Raw genomic sequence first — 21,786 nt, forward strand, 5'->3', positions numbered from 1 at the left:
TTTTAGTTCTTTTGTTTTGATGAGCTTTGCTTACACTAATTTGATACCAGTCTCTTCCACCCTCTTTTCCTCCCATTACCCTGTCCTGTCCCAAGTTCCTTGAGTTCACTGGTATTATTTTTGTTTGTTTTTTTGTTTTACTTATTATTTTTTTCTAATTTTTTTTAACTTTTCCCTTTTCCAGCCCAAACAAAAGTATGGCTAAGAATATTCTTTCTCACATCTACTTTCTTAAATTGAGTCATATTTATGACTTTTATTTTTCTCCTGAGAAGTGTTCACTTATTTCCATTCTTTTCCTGTCTGGGCCATTAGGAGATCTGGTCTCTCATTCATGGTCTTTATACTTACACATTTTCTTCATTTTTTCAATACCCCTATTTCAAAATAGGGCAGCTAGATGACACAGTGGTAACTAGATGCCACTCAGGCAGACTTGATTTCAAATGTGGCCTCAAACACTGAGTAGCTGTGTGACCCTGGGAAAGTCACTTAATCCTATTTGTCTCAGTTTCCTCTTCTGTCAAATGAGCTGGAGGAGGATAAGGCAAACCACTCCAGTGTCTTTGCCAAGAAAACCTCCAGTTGGGTCAGACATGACTAAAATGACTGAACAACAACTTAAAAAGTAAGGCAAAAGCCTTGCTCATACCTCTGAGTAGTTCATTTATTAGTGCAGTAGATCTCCTCTACCATCACCTCTTCCTCTTTCTTGTCTTCTCTTCCTCTCCCGCTCTGCGTGAGTCTCTGTCACTATAGCTCTGTTTGTGTTTGACTGTGTCTCTCTCTGTCCCTGTTTCATTGTTCATTCTCTTTTTCTGCTTTTAAAGGTCATTTGATGAATCTAATTTAAAAAAAAAAAGGAAGTGGGAATTGTAGTGTGGTGGAAATCTTTATATGCTGTCTCAATGGCCCTGATCTTACCATATAACCTCTTATTCACTGTTTATTGTAAGGCCTTGACAGTCTAGCTTTTGTCTATTTCCTCCTATTTGCCTTCCCTCCATTCTCAATGTTCCTTAGAGTCCTACTCAATGCTTCCTTTGGGATAAAATGCAGGCCTAAGCATCTTGTTCATATAAAATGGTTTCTTGAAGTACCCACGTGGTACTTCCTCTACATGGAAAACAATGCAAGATCCTCATGACATATACATCTTCTTTGTATGAATGTTCCTTAGTGCCTTAGTGTCCCTCAATTGATTTCTCATAGTACCACACACATTCTTTCTCCTTGTGATTTCCCCCACCACTATCATTGCATGAGAAATAAAAAAAAAAGCCATACTTTAATTTCTTTTCATGCCAAGCCTAGGTGAGACTATATCTCTTCCACATCCTATTCTTCTTTAGCTAGTGTCTTCCCATCCACTTTTATAGCACATTGAGGATAAATAAGTCTGATAACATCCTTTCATTAAAGGATTATGGTGAATCATCTCAATGAAATCCTGCCACTTGGAACGTGAAGCAAAAATGATAGTAGTTGAATTGGTATCCCCTTTCTCTGTGTGGAAACTCCTTCCCCCTTTAAAAACTGTGCTACTCCTCCTTCTCTCTACCCTCTGATCCATCTTCACTGTTGCTGAGGCTAGGTAAATTCAAATCCCATCTCTACCCCTACCCCTACCCCTAGGAAGGGAGGAAAAGGGTAAACTAGGTCACTGACAATTGAAAATTTTAAGAGAAATGGAGAAAAGTTGTGGAAGTCAGAGCCTGAAACTCAGAGCCCTCAGCATCACTATGTTGGCACCAGAGCATTCTAGATGACCCAGGGAGAATTAAACAATCACACCCCTTTCTGTTTTTAATTTCAGAAGGTCTTACTGTATAAGGGTATGTTTCCTTTCCTTTTTTTCCTTCTAGTAATTTCAGTTCTTTAATTTCATACATTTCTTGTTTTGACATGGTGGATTTGAGAGGTAGGCTCAGACACAAAGTCTTATTCCATCATCTTGTTAGAAGTCTCATGAATTGTTTGCATCAAATGGTGTCCCACATATGTGAGTGGAGTTCTTAAAGTATGCAAAGTTTGTATAATATAAGATATTGCAATTGTAAAGTATTATTTTTATTAAAAATATTGTTTTAAATATCAAAATACATTCCCCCTATATCCTTAATAGTCCATACTCTATCTCTGTCTCTTTCTGTGTCTCTGTCTCTCTGTGTCTCTGTCTCTGTCTCTCTGTGTCTCTCTCTATCCCTCTGTGTCTCTCTCTGCTTCTCTCTCTCTCTCTCTCTCTCTCTCTCTCTCTCTGCCTCTCTCTCTGATGCATAGCTGCACATCATAAACTACCAAATGTTGCAGTTCTCTAGTAAAACATGACTGAAATAAACTGCATCATTAGTTGCCCAATTTCCTGGAATTGTGAGAGATTTTTTTTGGAGGAGGGAGGTGAAACAAGTCACTGAAAAGTCCCTCTGGAAACCTTGAGGCATCAGAAAATGAGATTTTTGAAGCAGTCCATATTATACTTTCTGAAAACTAGATATATTCCTAAAAACAAAACATTTCCCTTTGTTCTCTGCCTACAAGTCTTCGAGTCTCTGCCTAAGTGTCTTTGAGAAAAGGCTTCATTTGGAGTTGACTCAGTGTGCTACTACAAGAAGTTAATATGATGTAGGAGAAAGAAGAAGTGTTCGGAAGTCAGTGGGGGAAGGGAATCTGATTAACCTTGGGCATGCAGAGAGATCAATTCTAGTAGCCACAGCTGGTTATTACAACCAGTCAGAACATAGTATTGGTACAAATGGTGTAAGAGGCAGACAAAAAAAATCCCAAGCTCCATCTCACTTTTGTTTTTTTATAACATTATGAAACATGCTTAGGATAAATGACTCATAAAATGTGACCTCAAATAGTCTTCTTAACCATCAAGCTAGACCTACAGACTCAGTTTGTCTATTCAATGAAATATAAAATTTTGCTCAAAGCTGCTTTCCTATACCTGTGTTTAGCACACTCACATGGCATTTGCAGTCCTATTTAGCAAAACAATGAAGAACTCTTTAGCTAACTTAATCAAGCTTAACAACAACCACCACACCTCTGCATGGAGAACAATCCTGGTAAGAGGAGTAGGAATTTCTAAGGCAGAGGTTCTTAGCTTTTGGGGTGGAGGTGTCAGACACTGCATTAGCATTCTGATGAAAAGTATGTATTGCTTCGAAGGATAATTTTTGAATGCATTAAAAGAAAATGTGGGGTGGGGGGGTGGAGGCAAGATGGCATTTAGAAAACAGGGACTCACTTAAGCTCTCTCCCAAATCCCTCAAAACACCTGTAAAAAAATGGCTGTGAACAAATCCTAGAGCAACAGAACCCACAAAATAACAGAGAGAAGCAGGTCTCCAGCCTAGGACTGCCTGGATGGTTGCTGGGAAGGGTCTATCACACTGTACTGGGAGCGGAGACCAGCTCAGCATGGACCGTGCCAGGAATGACCAGGCCAGGAATAGATGAGGCAGAGCAGGTCTTAGGGCCATGAATCACTGAGCTGTAGCAGTTACCAGACTTCTCAACCCACAAACACCAAAGAAAACTTAGCTGGTCAGTGGGAAAAAAGTTGGATCAGGGTCAGAGGGGTATGTGTTCTGGCCCCAGTCCCTGAGGCAGTGAGGTGGTGGAGTGGCATTGGCAGGAGCAAGAAGCTCCTGCAACTGCTTCCAGAGCTCCAGATATGGCTGCTTTTGGCCACAGGGCCACCTGGTGGGAGGAATCAAGCAGGAGATCAGCGCAAGTGTGCAGGGAGCACTTTGCTGCCACAGAGGCAAGGTTCTCTTGCTTTGTCCTGCTTGGGTCTGGGTCATGGTCCTGGTTGGTGGTTCTTGGGGGAGGAGGAGCACTGGTGTGACAGAACTTGCTGTGTAGAAGTATCTCTGAAAACAGCAATGCAAGACCCCTGAAGCTTGGGACAAAGCACTTGCCACTCTGAAGGCAGTCATACCCTGACAAAAAGCTCAAGGGTCAAGTAGTTGGCTGGGAAAATGAACAAGCATCATAAAAGGACTTGGTTTTTGGTGACAAAGAAGATCAAAACATACAGCCAGGAGAAGTCAACAAAGTCAAGGAGCCCACATCAAAAGCCCCGAAAAAAATATGAATTGGTCTTAAGCCATGGAAGAGTTCAAAAAGGATCTGGAAAAAGCAAGTCAGAGAAGTTGAGGAAAAATTGGGAAGAGAAACAAGAGTGATTCAAGAAAACCATGAAAAACAAGTCAATGACTTACTAAAGGAGACCTCAAAAATACTGAAGAAAATAACACCTTAAAAATAGACTGACCTAAATGGCAAAAGAGCTCCAAAAAACTAATGAGGAGAAGAATGACTTAAAAAGCAGAATTAGCCAAATGGAAAAGGAGACACAAAAGACCACTGAAGAAAATACTAACTTAAAAATTAGATTGGAGCAAGTAGAAGCTAGTGACTTTATGAGAAATCAAGACATTATAAAATGGAACCAAAAGAATGAAAAAAATAGAAGATAATGTGAAACATCTCATTGGAAAAACCACTGACCTGGAGAATAGATCCAGGAGAGATAATTTAAAAAAAAATATTGGACTACCTGAAAGCCATGATCAAAAAAAGAGCCTAGACATCATCTTTCAAGAAATTATCAAGAACTGCCCTGATATTCTAGAGCCAGAGGGTAAAATAGAAATTGAAAGAATCCACAGATTGCCTCCTCAAAAAGATCCCCAAAAGAAAACTCCTAGGAATGTTGTTGCCAAATTCCAGAGCTCCTAGGTTAAGGAGAAAATCCTGCAAGCAGCCAGAAAGAAACAATTTGAGTATTGTGGAAACACAATCAGGATAACAGAAGATCCAGCAGCTTCTACATTAAGGGATTGAAGGGCTTGGAATATGATATTCTGGAGGTCAAAGGAGCTAGGATTAAAACCAAGAATCATATATCCAGCAAAAATGAGTATAATACCCTAGGGAAAAAATGGATTTTCAATAAAATAGAGGACTTTCAAGCTTTCTTGATGAAAATACCAGAGCTGAACAGAAAATTTGTACAAGAATCAAGAGAATCATGAAAAGATAAACAGGAAAGAGGAATCATAAGAGACTTACTAAAGTTGAACTGTTTTGTTTACACTCCTACATGGAAAGATGATATTTGTAACTCATGAAACCTTTCTCAGTATCAGAGTAGTTGAAGGGAATATACATACATACATACATACATACATACATATATATATATGTGTGTGTGTGTGTGTGTGTACATATATATGTGTATATACATATATATGTGTATGTACATATATATGTGTATATACATATATATGTGTATATACATATATATGTGTATATACATATATATGTGTATATACATATATATGTGTATATACATATATATGTGTATATACATATATATGTGTATATACATATATAGACAAAGGGCACAGGGTGAGTTGAATATGAAGGGATGATATCTAAAAATAAATGAATGAATGAATGAACAACTACAATTAAGGGGTGAGACAGGAATATATTGGGAGAAGGAGAAAGGGAGAGATAGAATGGGGTAAATTATCTCACATAAAATTGGCAAGAAAAAGCAGTTATATTGGAAGGGATGAGGGGGCAGGTGAAAGGGAAGGAGTGAATCTTGCTCTCAATGGATTTGACTTAAAGAGGGAACAACATACACACTCGATTGGGTATCTTACCCTACAGGAAAGTAGGGGAGAAGGGGATAAGAAAGGTGGAATGACAGAAGGGAGGGCAGAGCAGGGGATGAGGTAATCAAAAGCAAATGCTTTTGAAAAGGGACAGGGTGAAGGGAGAAAATTGAATAAAGGGAGACGGTATAGGTTGGAGGGAAATATAGTTAGTCTTTTACAACATGACCGTTATGGAAGTGTTTTGCATAGTGATACATGTGTGGCCTATGTTGAATGCCATGCCTTCTCAAGAGGGTGGGTGGGGAGGGAAGACAGGAGAGAATTTGGAACTCAAAGTTCTAAAAACAAATGTTCAAAAAAGTTGTTTTTACATGCAGCTGGGAAATAACATATAGAAGCAATGGGGTATAGAAATCTATCTTGCACTATAAGAAAGAAAATGGGATCGGGTGAGGGGAGTAGGGTGACAGAAGGGAGGGCAGACTAGGCAAAAGAGGCAATCAGAATATGTGCCATCTTGGGGTGGGGGAAGGGTAGAAATGGGGAGACAATTTGCAACTTAAAATCTTGTGAAAATCAATGCTGAAAACTAAAAATATTAAATAATAAAACAACTCAAAAAATTTAGGGAGAAAAATTAAAAAAATCAAAATCATATAAGAAAAATAATGATATTGCATACAATTAATATCAAAATACTGAAGACATAAATTCTCAGATCTCAATTTAAGAACCGCTACTCTAGGAGAAAGTGAGTCAGAGAAGGCAAGATAGGGAAGAGAAGGTGATATTAGCTATTTGTCCTTGAAGCTGAGGGTGGGGAAAGACTACTCCTATGGCTATGCTAGCTTTACTCTGTTTGTTGTTTCCCTAAAGGCCTGTGATAAATGACTGTTCTCACATTCTGTGATCCTCCCATCTACTGGCAACCACTTCACCTAGATCCCAATCACCGCATAGCCAAATAACTGTGAACTCCCCCTTCCCCTGACTCCAGGAACTGTCTCATTAGTTCCTGCAAGATTGTGGGAGAGACTATAACTCGGCCTAGAAGAGGACTGGGAATAATGTCACTTGAAAATAAATTAAAGGAATTGAGAATGATGAGAGAAACATTGTTGGGGGTGTGGCAGAGAATTTGGGTGGCTGGGCATAACATCTAACTGAAAGTAACTGAAGCACTGTTGAAAGAAGAGTTATTGTAATTCCCCCCTCCCCCCACTTTAATCTAGAGAGGGTAAATAGGAGCAATGGATGAAATCTGCAGAAAAGCAAATTTAGAATTTACAAGGAGAAAAAAAATCCCAACAATTAAAGCTTCCCCAAATTAGAATCTCTGTCTTTCTGTGTGTGTGTGTGTGTGTCACACACACACATACACACATGTATGTGTATTTACATACAAGAAAAGGTATGGCAAGTCTGGACAACATACTAAAAAACAGAGATATCACCTGACCAACACAGGTCAATATAGTCAAAGTTATGGTTTCTCCGGTAGCAATGTAAGAGCTGGAATACAAGGAAAGCTGAGCACTACAGAATTGACACTTTTGAATTGTGGTGATGGAGAACATTTTCAAGAGTCCCTTGGACAGGAAGGAGATCAAATCAGTCAATCCTTAAAGAAATTGATTCAGGCTATTCACTAGAAGGTCAAATACTGTAGCTGAAGCTTAAATACTTTGGCCACATAATGAGAAGATGGGACTTGTTGGAAAAGACCGTAATGGTGGGAAAGATTGAAGGCAAAAGGAAAAGGGGATGGTAGAGGATGAGATAGATTGATAGTGCCATAGAAACAATGAACATGAACTTGGACAGATTACAGAAGATAGTGGAGCATAGAAGGGCTTGGCCTAGTAGTCCATGGGGTTATGAAGAATGGAATGTGACTGAATTACTGAACAACATTTAGATAACTATACACACAGACACGTATTATATAAATATATGTATATATGTAATACATATTATATATAAGTAATGTGTGTGTGTGTGCGTGCCCGTACTAGAGGGAAGGGAATAAGCATTTATTAAGCACCTACTTTGTGGGAGGAACTGTGTTAAGCACATTTAAAATATCATCACTTTTGATGACTGACAGCAACCCTTTGGGGTAGGTGCTGTTATTTTCCCCCATTTTATAGCTGAGGAAACTGAGGTAAATAGAGTTTGAGTGACTTGCCCAAGATCACACAAATAATTAGTGTGTGAGTCTAGATTTGAACCACAAGTCTTTCTGATTCCAGGCAGGGAATTCTGTTCCTATGCCACTTAGCTGCCTCTGTATTATATAATGTAATTGTGCATGTGTAATGTAGCACCAGCTGACCAGTGACTTTTACCTTAAGTGTATGTATAGCTATAATCTGTCTGTCTGTCTATCTATCTGTCTGTGTAGAGAGAAGGATATGGCCAACTACTCCAGTATCTTTGCCCAGAAAACCCCATATGGAGTCATGAAGAGCTAGACATGACTGACTAAAAATCAAAATGTACATACACATAGGTATGTATTTGTGTGTATGTATATACACATGTATACACATACACATACACATGCATTCATGCATGTTATCATCCATAACAAAGTGGGTAGCACATGTGCCGTGATTGATAACTGCTCAGCCTAGAGCCAGGGAGGCTTGAGTTCAAAACTATCCTCAGAGACTTATGAGCTGTTTGAACCTGGGTAATTCACATAAGTTTTGTGTGCCTCAGTTGCTTCAACTGTAAAATGGGGATAATAATAGCACCCACCTTACAGGTTTGTTGTAAGGATCAAATGAGGTAATAGTTATTACAAAGTTCCTATCAGAGTTCCTGGAACATACTGGATAGTATATAAATGCTTATTTCCTTCCCTTTCCTGTGCAAAGTAAGTGCTAAGAATCCAAAGGTGGAAATGAGTCTCTGACTTCAATGATTTTATAGTGAGGAGATAAACCTCTATAGATATATAAATAAGACATATTTTGAAGAGAGAGACAGCACTGACATCTGGGGATAAGGATAGCTTCTTGGAAGGGGAGCTATTTGAGCTGAGAGATTTAAAAAAAAAACAATGATTCCAAGTAATACCCATGAGGAAGAAATGATTTTTTAAGATTTTTGCATGGAAATATATAAATGCAAAGAAAATGGATATGGAATGTTAAGTTCAGGGGACATCTAGTTTTCTGGTTTATACTATGTGAAGGGGACTAATAGGAGATGAACTTTGAAAGACCAGTTGGAGTTAGAGCATGGAGGACACAAAATGGCAGGCTGAAGAATTTGTTTTATTTTATTTAAAAAATGGGCAACCAGGGAATATCTTTGTGCTGCAGTAACCTATTGTTACCCACACCTTAGAAAGTTTATTTTAGCACCAGAGAAGGCCAAACAGAAACTGGATAAACACTTGTCAGGACTTTTCTAGAACAGAATTCTTGATTGGATGTATGTTTGAATAGTTTTCCACTGAAATCCTTTCCAGCTCTGAGATTCTCATTCTGAATGCATAGGTTGTTAACAAATAATAGAGATATGTGTATAAAGGAGATCCATGAATATAAAATCAGAGGTCTTTACTGAAATTAGAAGATGTCCAGGATGCTTCTTTATTAATGTATTGAGACTCCATATCCATCCTCATTTCCCAGATAGGATTTTTTTTTTGCTACATTGAGCATCTGGTTGTCTACAAAATATTTTTTAAACTCAATTGCAGATCAAATCATGACTTGCTGTATTGCTTATCTTTGTTATCAGGATGGCTCAGCTCACACAACAAAGTTATGCTCTCTAGATAAAATTACAAAATTTGAGAGAACTGAGGAGTGGGTGTTACTGTGCTAAATAGCATCTTGACCAATATTAATGAGAATTTATGTGTGAGAGAATGTTTTAGTTATGCTTGGAAAGATAAGTTTCTGCCCTACTAAATTTTACATTTACTGTGCCATGCTTTCCTTTAGGCTAATTTGTGTGCACTGAGGCTAATATTTTAGAAACTAGGAACTCATAATTCCCAAGAAGTGAGAAAAGTCACGAATATTTTATACTTTGCTAGGTATCACTCAGAAAGATGTCACTATGTGATTTTCTTTTGTGCAACAAAATTCAAACAGATAAGGTCATGTTATCTCAACCAGAAAGAACTTCAGAGGACATCTAGTCCAAATCATGCTTGAACAAGAATTCCTTCTTCTACATTAAGTGATCATCCAACTTACTGAAGACCTACAGAGAAATGGAAGTCCTTACCTCCCTAGGAAAGTCATTCTACTTTTTGATATCTCTATTGGAACATTGGATAGAGTGCTGGACTTGGGTACAGGAAGACCAAAGTTCAAATACTGCTTTGGATTGTCACTAGCAGTGACATTAGGCAAATCACTTCTTTTCGTTCAGTCTCAGATTCATCGTCTGTAAAATGGGGATAATAGCATCTATATCATAGGGATTTTGTGAGGATCAAATGAGATGACCCATGGAAGGCATTTTGCAAAACTTAAAGGTATACATAAATGATAGTTATGCGAAGAAGGTGCTAATTATCATCATTATTTTTGCATCAGTCCAGACCTGTTTCTCTGTAACTTCTCCTCATTACTTATTCTTCCCTTTGGGGAGAGGTAGAAAAATATGTCCCTTCTTTCACATGACATACTTTCAAAGAGTTAAAGGTGGCCATCTCATCTTTCTTAAGTCTTCTGTTCTTCAGGCTAAACACTCATTTCTTTCAGCTGTTTATCATGCGGCCTAGTATTTATCTTCTCAGCACCCTGGATAGTGGTCAAGTAAGCATGTTTCACCTTGTCAGGGTCATTTGACATTAGCCTATAGCCAACTGTTCAGAAACTTGTAGAGTCAGCCATGCAAGGCTTTTCTCATTTAAATTCAGGAAAGCCCCCCAATAAATGAATGAAAGGGAAATATTTCCAATCACCAGACTTACATACACACACAATTTGGTGATTGGAAATATTTATATATAATATGCATATTATATATTTATGCATATACGTATGCATATATACATATAACATATGTGTGGGAGGAGAGAGCACACAAAGAGCTTACAATAATAAATAATAATATCTAGTACTTATATAATACTTTAATGTTTGGAAAGTACTTAACAAATATTTCATTGTATAATCACAACTACCTTGGGAGGTTAGGTGGCATGATTCAAGATCTTATTTTACAGATGGGGATGCAGAGGCAGATAGAGGTTGTGACTTGCCTAGAGTCACAAAGCTAGTAATTGTCCAAGACCGGATTTATACTCAGGGTTTCATGACTCCAGGTCCAGCACTCTATCCACTGTGCCTCCTAGTTGCTTCATTCTTCACGCCAATATAGCTTTTAGGTACAACTAAACTCTATGTCCAACCCATGATTAATTTTAGCTTGGGGGGGGGTGCTGCTATAAGGAAAGAGAGAAAACCCAAAATCCTAAATTCACTAAGAGAGTAAAATAAAGTAGTTCTGTAAGGACAAAAGACAACAACCTTTTGCCACAAAATACAAATCACTTTTAAGACTAACACCTATGTATGTGCCTAATAGAGCTAAAAGTTATTTAAGCTGTCTTTGCTAAAGTGTTCATGCTTGCTTTCTCCGCTAATAAGCACCAGACAATCTCTAGGATGCATATTGTCCAAATATCATCCTGCTGGAATATAGCAATTACTTAGTAATGTGAGTGTCGGTGAGGAAAAAAACAACTCTTATTTTCTGCAAGACTTCAATTAGGACTTAATTCAGGCCTTTTTCATGTTAGAATCCACTCCATTTTTCCTCCATGCATCTGAGATATTTCTATTTTTTTATAATACCAGGAATTTGACATTTATATTCAACTCTACTGGAGTGGAAAGAAATCTAAAGCCTCTCAGGGCTGACAATAGCAATTATGGCATTAACTACCCAGTCGCCAGGCTCAGTTCTTTGTGATTCACAGCATCAGCTAATGCTGAAACTGACATTCCTTCAGCCAGCTAGCCTTCCCTGAGCTGTGATCTCACCTACTGATCATATACTTCACAAGTGGAAAAGGGAGAGTGGGTGCTTATTAGGTAGAAAGTGCACAGACAAAAACACAGAAGCCCCAAGATGGCACAATCAAAATGAAGAGACAATCTGAAGTCTTTAGCCACTGATCTGAATATGTTGATGGTTGAGGGTATGAAATTTTACCCTTAAACTCAGGAAGTCCAAAGTTATTCTGAGAATTTGGACAATAATAAATGAATGTGGGTAAAATATGTCTCATTATCACACTATAACCCATTGTTATGAGGTAGCGTAGTGTAGCAGTGGATAGTGGGTAGAGAGCCAGTCTTGGAATCAGGAAGACTGGAAATCAAGTCCTGCCCCTGATATACACTTGCATCACAAGTCTGAAAATCACCTAATTTCTCAATTTCCCCAGTCAGCTATCTAAGACTTTCAGAGAAGGTGATGATCTGCACTGAGAGAGAGTTTTCTCCCTGGGAGTTCCCTACACAAATGAAATCACATGTCCACCCCACTAAACAATCTGTTGTAGTTGTACTAGTCTTCTGCCTTGATGACTCATCTTGGAATAGAGGTATCCCTGAGCTCTTGAAATTAATTTATTTCTACTTAACAAGTTTATAACATTAATTAAGAGACAATGTTACAACCTCATTGGAACATAGCTTGTGAACTGGAAAAAGACATCAGAGGTCATTATAGTTATTTAAAAGGTGAGGGACCTGAGCCCCAAAGAGGTTACATGACTTGCTCAAGATCATACAAGTAGCAAGAGAGAGAAGCAGAGTTTGAATCCAGGTACTCTGACTCTGGATCTAGTGCTCTTCTCATTCTACAAATATATATATATATATATATATATATATATATATATGTGTGTGTGTGTGTGCGTGTATGTGTGTGTATGTATATATGTATATATCTATATCCGTATTTAGATATAGATATATGGAGAGGTTTAGAGAATGAACCTATGATTTCGTTGATATAGGAATCTCCCAAATAAAGAAACTCTCTCTACCATTGTAGGTGGGTAAATTCTCTAACATTTATTCTTGGAGAACTGCTTAGAGAAGTGATAGCAAATTCAAATAGATATGGAGACTACTAAACCATACATAAGGTATCCAAAGACCACATGTTGATTTTGTAGCTATTTTTTAAATGTAATCCTATCTGTGATTTACTATATTTGTATTTATTTTGTTAAACATTTTCCCAATTATATTTTAATCTACACCCCCCCCCAACCTCCACTAAGGACCGTTGCTGCCATATCATATTTGAAGCCTCTGGCCTAGAGGATTGAAAACAAAGATAAGGGACTTCCTTACTTTCCTTCAGGTGTATCAGAGTAGGAACTCCAACTCAGTTGAGGCTGGTACTCTATCCAGTGCCATGGTGCCACTCTCTCTGCAGTTTATACAGAATAAATACCAAAAAAGAGAAAGGAAGAAAGAAAGAAAGAAAATTGATTAAATACAAGTTAGGTAGGGAAGGCACTCATAGTTGCAGGAAATGCTTTGTATATAGAATGTAGTGTTGGGACTGAGTATTGAGAGAAGTGACACATTGTGTGAGTCTAAGATGAGGAAAAGAGCACATTCTAGGCATGGAGAACAGATATTGAGAAGGCTTTGAGGCAGGAGATGGAGCATCCTGCATGAGGAACAGAGAAAACACCAGTTTGGTTGGATTATAGAATGTGAAAAGTGAAGTAAGGCATGATATTATTACCCTGAAAGATAGGTTGGGATCAGGTATTAAAAGACTATAAGGTCCAAACAGAAGTGATCATAGAGACAATAGGTAGCCTTTGGAGCTTACTGAGTACTGGAATGACATGGTCACACCTGTGATCAAGAAAAATCATTTTGGAAACTGTGGAGTTGGACTGGGGTGAGTAAAGCAGAGAAAGGGAAAACAATGAGGGATAGGGATGATGAACACCTGAAGTGGTTATGATTTGAGTTGAAGGAAAGAAAGTCATCTTACCTCTCTTAGTTTCTTCATATAAAAGGAAGATATTGGATCAGATGATTTCCAAGATACCTTCTTGATCTAAAATCCTTTGAACTTTTGGACAATAGGTTAAATGACTTCATGAGGATCCCATCATTATTTGATTTAATTCTTTTCTAAAGTTTGTTTAGCACTTACTCAAATTTAAAGCATTTCACTCTGAAAAATAAGAGGACAATTTCATGACGTTAGTTCTTTACATATTAGAAAGAGTCTGGAACATTGGAGAAGAGACAGGATGCAAAGTCAAGAGATCAGAGTTCACAGCTTGGATCTGACATTTAATGGCACTGGATACCTCCCAAGTTGCCCTGCTCCCCAGTCAGCCCCCCCGCCCCATCGTCCCACTTCCCTCCCATCCCCCTCCCCCCTCCCCTCTTGTAGGGCAAGACAAACTTCTAAGCCCCATTGCCTGTACATCTTACTTTCCAGTTGCATGCAAAAACCTTCTTTTTTTTGTTTTTGAACATCTGCTTTTAAAACTTTGAGTTCCAAATTTTCTCCCCTCTTCCCTTCCCACCCACCCTCCCCAAGAAGTCAAGCAATTCAACATAGGCCACATGCGCATCACTATGTACAACCCTTCCACAATACTCACGCTGTGTAAGACTAACTATATTTTGCTCCTTCCCAACCCATCCCCCTTCACTGAATTCTCTCCCCTGACCCTGTCCCACTTCCAAAGTGTTTGTTTTTGGCCACCTCCACCCCCATCTGCCCACCCCTCCATTATCCCCCCCTTTTTTATCTTCTTCCCTCTTCTTTCCTGTGGGGTAAGATACCCAATTGAGTATGTACGGTATTCCCTCCTCAGGCCAAATTTGATGAGAGCAAGATTCACTCATTCCCCCCTCACCTGCCCTCTCCCCTCCTCCCACAGAACTGCTTCCTCTTGCCACCTTTATGCAAGATAATCCACCGCATTCTATCTCTCCCTATCTCCCTCTCTCAGTATATTCCTCTCTCATCCCTTAATTTGATTTTATTTCTCTTAGATATCATCCCTTCATCTTCAACTCACCCTGTGTCCACTCTCTCTCTCTCTCTCTCTCTTTATATATATATATATACACATACATATATACATACATACACATTCACTTACATATATATATATATATTTATATATGTATATTCCTTTCAGCTACCCTAATACTGAGATCTCATGAATCATACACATCATCTTTCCATGTAGGAATGTAAACAAAACAGTTCAACTTTAGTAAGTCCCTTGCAATTTCTTTTTCTTGTTCTTTTTCTTGATTACCTTTTCATGCTTCTCTTGATTCCTGTGTTTGAAAGTCAAATTTTCTATTCAGCTCTGGTCTTTTCACTGAGAAACCTTGAAAGTCCTCTATTTTATTGAAAGTCTATATTTTGCCTTGGAGCATGATACTCATTTTTGCTGGGTAGGTGATTCTTGGTTTTAATCCTAGCTCCATTGACCTCTGGAATATCATATTCCAAGCCCTTCAATCATTTAATGTAGAAGCTGCCAGATCTTGGATTATTCTGATTATGTTTCCACAATACTCAAATTGTTTCTTTCTGGCTGCTTGCAATATTTTCTCCTTGATCTGGGAGCGCTGAAATTTGGCGACAATATTCCTAGGAGATTTCTTTTTGGGATCTATTTGAGGAGGCGATCGATGGATTCTTTCAATTTCTATTTTTGCCCTGTGGCTCTAGAATATCAGGGCAGTTCTCCTTGATAATTTCTTGAAAAATGATATCTAGGCTCTTTTTTTGATCATGGCTTTCAGGTAGTCCAATAATTTTTAAATTATCTCTCCTGGATCTATCTTCCAGGTCAGTGGTTTTTCTAATGAGATATTTCACATTGTCTTCCATTTTTTCATTCCTTTGGTTCTGTTTTATAATATCTTGATTTCTCATCAAGTCACTAGCTTCCACTTGCTCCAATCTAATTTTTAAGGTAGTATTTTCTTCAGTGGCCCATTGGACCTCCTTTTCCATTTGGCTAATTCTGCCTTTCAAGGCATTCTTCTCCTCATTGGCTTTTTGGAGCTCTTTTGCCACTTGAGTTAGTCTACTTTTTAAGGTGTTGTTTTCTTCAGTGTGTTTTTCAGTATTTTTTTGGATCTCCTTTAGCAAGTCATTGACTTGTTTTTCATGGTTTTCTCACATCCTTCTCATTTCTCTTCACAATTTTTCCTCTACTTCTCTAACTTGCTTTTCCAAATCCTTTTTGAGCTCTTCCATGGCCTGGGACCAGGTCATGTTTTTCTTGGAGGCTTTTGGTGTAGGCTCTTGCACTTTGTTGACTTCTTTATGCTGTATGTTTTGGTCTTCTTTGTCACCAAAGAAAGAATCCAAAGTCTGAGACTGAATCTGGGTGCGTTTTCACTGCCTGGCCATATTCCCAACCAACTAACTTGACCCTTGAGTTTTTCAGTGGGATATGACTGCTTGTAGACTAAAAAGTTCTATGTTCCACGTTTGGGGGGGGATGCACCAGCTCTGCCACACCAGCACTCCTCCTTCCCCAAGAACCCCCAACCCGAACTGGGCTCAGATCTTCAGCATGCTGTGCACTCCCGTTCTGATCTGCCACTTAATTCCTGCCACCAGGGGTGGGAGGGCCTGGGGCCGGAAACAACTGCAGCTATAGCTGCCCCACCTCTGCTGCCCCTGGGGTGGTGGCTGAACTGTGAACTCCTTCCACTCCTGCAGCCTTTCCCACTAACCTTCTGTGTTGCCTTTGTTGCTTGTGGGTTAAGAAGTCTGGTAACTGCCGCAGCTCACTGATTCAGGGCGCTAGGGCCTGCTCTGCGTGGCTCATGGTCTGGTTGGTCTGTGCTGCTCACACTGGGCTCCACTCCCAGCGCCCAGCTCCGTGTGGGATAGACCTTACCCAGAGACCATCCAGGCTGTCCTGGGCTGGAGCCCTGCTTCCCTCTGCTGTTTTGTGGGTTCTGCAGTTCTAGAATTGGTTCAGAGACATTTTTTATAGGTTTTTGGAGGGACTTGGTGGGGAGCTCACACTAGTCCCTGCTTTCCAGCCGCCCTCTTGGCTCTGCCCCCTCTGTTTCTCTATATACTTTTGACTTATTGTTTTAACATAAGTCAATTATATGGTAGTCACCTTGGCCAACATATGCAGAATCACAGTATCATATATTTAGAACTGGAAGTGACCTCAGATGCCATTCAGTCTAACCTCTTTTTTTATCAATAAGGAATCAGTCACAAAAAAAGGTTAAGGGACTGGTTCTTTGGTTTTGGAGCTCATGCTTTTTAATAAAAATTACTATCATTTATCATTCTTCCCAGTGAAGCCACTGATGAGTATTATCAGACTTTAAGTCTTGTGGAATGCTTCACAAATATCGTCTCATTTGAGCTTCTTAACAACCTTGGGAGGTATTGATTATTAGTACCTCTATTTTATGGTTGAGGAAACTGAGGTAGACAAGTAGAAGTGACCTAACCCAGGGACACAGAGCTAGCAAGTATCTGAGGCAGGAATTAAATTCAGGTCTTCCTGACTAAGTCAAGCACTCTTTCAACTATACCACTCTGCCTGATAAAATATGCAGAAAATGGAGCTATTTGGAGATAATCTTAGAGGATTTAGGGCCATGTTTTACTCTCTTGGAAACACCAAGCCAGTGAAAGATTATAACTTAGAAAAAAAGTAACAAGACTGGTGTTGAAAAAAAGATGACAGTGACAGAATTCTATTTGGCTCCTGGGTTGATCCCTACCCACCTCTTGTCTTATGGTAGAAACCCAAGAACTAGTTCTACTTCCAGCACCTACTTCAGCTCTGTGCCACTGTTGCTCAGCAACAAAATGGGCATTGTACTGAGGAAGCTCTTCAGATACATTTTCAATTTTAATGAAAGCTAATTTGGGGGAAAAAACATGCAAATCTCAGCTCCAGGGAGAGTGAGGGGAGGATGTTTAGAATAAAGGATCATCTCTACAATAGCCATTTTCTCTGGGGCTTGGGCTATCTGCAGAAAGACAGCTGCTTCCCATTTAAACCCCAATTAAATAGTTCTACAGGCTTTCATCCCTGTCTTCTAAAATAAAATGGCAGTAATCCACTTAAGGATTTAATAAATTATAAAACCCTTTTAAAAAACCCTATATGCTGAGTTTCTACATCATTCAAAAGCATCAATTATTATTACGAGTTGTCTAGGAAGCCCATGTGGCATGTTCCAATTTGGAGGGTTCTAAAAACAACTATCTATCTTCCCAATGAAGCCATGTCCACTACCTCTGTGAATTTGAAAAGACATCATAGATGCAGAGAGAGCTAGAAACGGACCTCATAAATCATCTAGACTACCACATATTACAGATAATGAAACTGAGGCCTAGTGAGGTTAAGTGACTTGTCCAAGATTGCATAGGTAATAAAGGTCAGGTGGGGTTTGAGCTCAGGTTTTCTGATTCCAATTGTTTTCATGAATCTCCCCTTATCGAGAATGTAACCCAATGTGTGGCATATTGTTGTTGATTAGTCATTTTCAGTCATGTCTGATTCTTCATGACCCTGTTTGGGGTATTCTTGGTAAATATACTAGAGTGATTTGGCATTCCTTCTCCAGCTTATTTTATACATCAGGAAATTGAAGCAAATAGGATTAAGTGACTTGTCCAGGGTCACACAGCAAGTGTCTGAAGTCAGATTTGAGCTCAGGAAGATAAGTCTTTCTGACTCCAGGCCCAGTAATCTGTCCACTATGCCACCTAGCTGCCATGCCTGGCACATAGTAAGCACTTAATGAATGTTTGCAGTTTGATTTATTATGCCACAGAGCTGAGTTTCCTGATATGATTTGACTTGGATCTATAGATACTGGCTTCACAGGGAAGAGAAGGGAGAAACCTTCCAACCCCCAACTCTCACTGATGTACGGCAGTCAACTAATTAAGAAAGCTGATTTTGAGATGTTTTCTATATCTGATGTGGCTGAAGAAGCCACAAAAGAGTGGGTGATAATATTCCTGGGTAATTGTTCTGGTAAAGACAACTGATGATTTTTTACTCTGTGTCATTACTTCTTTTGTTTTTGAATAACAATACTCTGGTGATGCTCTATGCCCACTGATCTTGAAATGCCCCTATCTCTTTGGAATCATAAGTGCTTGTCATCTGAAGGGCAATGCAAATGTATATGGGTGATTGAAATTGGCTGCAACCTATTCCCAAAGTGCATAAAAACCACATAAAAGGTATTATCAGAGATATGTGCTCAGAAAATGGAATACTTAAGTCATGTTGCGAGAGTGAGGGATAGCACCTGAACAGCTCCCTTGCTACACTGGTACCTTCCTTATATCAAAACCTAGAGGACAGCCCCAGCAAGTTGGTCGACCCCTTGTTCAGTGAGTATGTAAGAGAGCACATGGATAAGAATCAAGCAATGTTTGAGAATATGGCTGAGCTGCAATCTGTTTCCTTGGTGCGAGTATTCACACTAGAAAGATATAGATATTTTAAAGTGAGATTAAGACATCAAATGGGTTTTTTCATTAGGCAGCATAATTTTTAAAGTCTATAGACAAATATTAATTCATTCTCTGAATCAATCTTTATTTGCATTGCTTTAGACTTTCACAAAAGCCTAAAAACCAAAGTAAGGACTCAAACTAGACTTACATAGCCACACGCATGGAGTATCATAACAATGATCCTTTCTTCTACATCTCTTAGAAAATTCTGAACACGATTCAGCTAGTTCCCTGTATAATGAAGTTTGAAACTGAGCTCTGGAGCTCAACTAAAAAGAAAATGTGCTTTTCAATGTCCCTTATTTTTAGACCCTTGGTGAGGGTAGGACCAATAGGACTTTGCCCCAAGGCCTACTTGTTGAAGAGAGGAGATTGTTTTCTCTCCACAGAGTGTGTAGTCTTGGCCCACTGTCCCTGTGCTTTATATTCTTTGGTCTCCCTTATGCAGGTGTCTAGACAGTGCAATCTACGCACTGGGTCTGGAGCCAGGAAGACCTGAGTTCATACCCATTCTCAGATATTTCATAGCTGTGTGACCCTGAGGAAGTCACTCAACTTGTTTGCCCAAGTTTACTCAACTATAAAATGGGATTATAATAGTACCTACCTCCCAGGGGATCAAGTGAGATAATATTTGTAAAGTGCCTAGTATAGTGCCTAATGCATAGTAGGCACTTAACAAATGTCTGTTTCCTTCCTGCCTTTCTTCTTGCAGTATAGCAGCACTCCAAGAGTTCTGTACATCATTCCTGCAGTACATTCACCACTACACAGCTTGCCCATCTCCATCTCCTCTCAGAGTCAGTCATGCCATGTTATATAGAACCACACTTTCTGTGGAGTGGATTCTTTTCTTCTTCTGGGGTGATTGTACCTTAATCTATAGTGGACTGACTTTTTTGAGCACCATCCTACTGAATTTCCCCTGGATTACAGAAGTTCTAGTTATAACTCTGCCTGTTCATGAACACCAAAATATTATTTCCCTCAAATATCTATACTATGGGAACAAACTTTTAGCAGTTCTCATTTAAATCCAGCACACTTGTGTTTTTAGAGCTTGCATGGAAGAATAATATATTCCCCGCCAATACATAGTGTTTGTGACATCTCTTGATCTTTTCCTGTAACTTAGCTTATTGTCCTTTTTAGACAGGCTAGCTCAGGGTGTGCTGATTCATTGATAGTAAGAGATACCTATTAATAATGATGCTTTTTATCACATAGGGCTACAGGATATTTTGATTTAACTGATACTGTATATTTATATTTTGTGTATCTACTAAGATGTCCTCAGGCAGTTGGCATAGTTTAAAATAAATAAATCAAACCAGAAGTATGTGCCCTGGAGTTTAAATAGAAAATGTTTGAGATTTTAGAATAAAAAACAACATTTTCAAGGAATGTGCTGTCATTGATGAAATTTGCCTTGAAACAAAAGTCATTTTTAGCCGCAGGCTGGTCTGAGAATCAATCAATTAATTAATAAAAGTTCATTAAGCACCTGCATTGCACTAAGCAATCTGCCAGGGGCTGAGGAAGCTGGGATAAAAGTGAAATGATCCCTGCCCTCAAGATGTTTACACCCTATAAAGGGAAACAATATGTTTCCGTAGGAGTGGCTATAAGGTCATTTGACAGCAATGGGAGGGGCACTAGCCTTTCAGGGATGAAGAAAGATATCCCATAGGAAGTGGTCTTTGAGCTGAGTTCTAAAGGAAGCTGGGAATAATCAAAGGTCAAGTTGAGGAAGGAGTGTGTTATAGGACTGGGGGGCAGCTTGTGTGAAGCTATGGAGATGCGAGATAGAATGTCACACATGAATGATAGAGAATATGTCCATTCTCCAAGAGTGGTAGAGTGTGTAAAGAAGAATAATATATAGTAAGGCTGGACAGGCAGGTTGAAAAAAAGGCTGGGAAGGACTTTAAATGACAGATAAGATTTTGTATTTGATCCTAGAGGTAATAGGGAACCACTGGCACTTTTTGAGCAAGTGACATGATTAAATTTGTACTTTAGAAACACCACTTTGAGAGCTCTGTTCATTATGATTTGAGAGAAGAAAGATTGGAGACAGGCAACTCAAACTGTCCAGACAAAAGAGGATAAGAAGCTGACCTCTGGCTGTGGTCATGGGAATGGTTGCATTGCTTGTCCTTTGTTCTGGAGGAGCATGATGACATCAGGAAGATGATGCTATGACTTACACATGAATTGGATTTAAGTGAAGGAGGACTGAGCATAGTCACCAGACTCACTTTCTCCTCATGAGGCATCTGGTCCAGTGGCAAGATATAGGTCAGGATAACTGGAGATGGCTCCACTGTGTGAATAGAAAAAAGAGGGTAGATGTTGCAAAGGTAGAATTGACCTTCGGCTCTGGTAGGTGATTACTCACTTTGGATTTCCCTGAACGTGGTCACTGTGACACTTCCCATCTTCAAACTATGTTTCCTCCATGATGGCCCTCCTCCTCTTCCCCTTAGAATTATGATACCCACCCCTGTGACTCCAGACTCTGCCAGGTGAGTTTGTACCTTACATTGCCCAGAACCAGTCTCACCTACCACTTCCTACCCATTTCCAAACCCTGCCCCCATCCTTTCAACCATGCACA

The sequence above is a fragment of the Trichosurus vulpecula genome, chromosome 5, assembly GCF_011100635.1.
Source record: "Trichosurus vulpecula isolate mTriVul1 chromosome 5, mTriVul1.pri, whole genome shotgun sequence".
NCBI lineage: Eukaryota > Metazoa > Chordata > Mammalia > Diprotodontia > Phalangeridae > Trichosurus > Trichosurus vulpecula.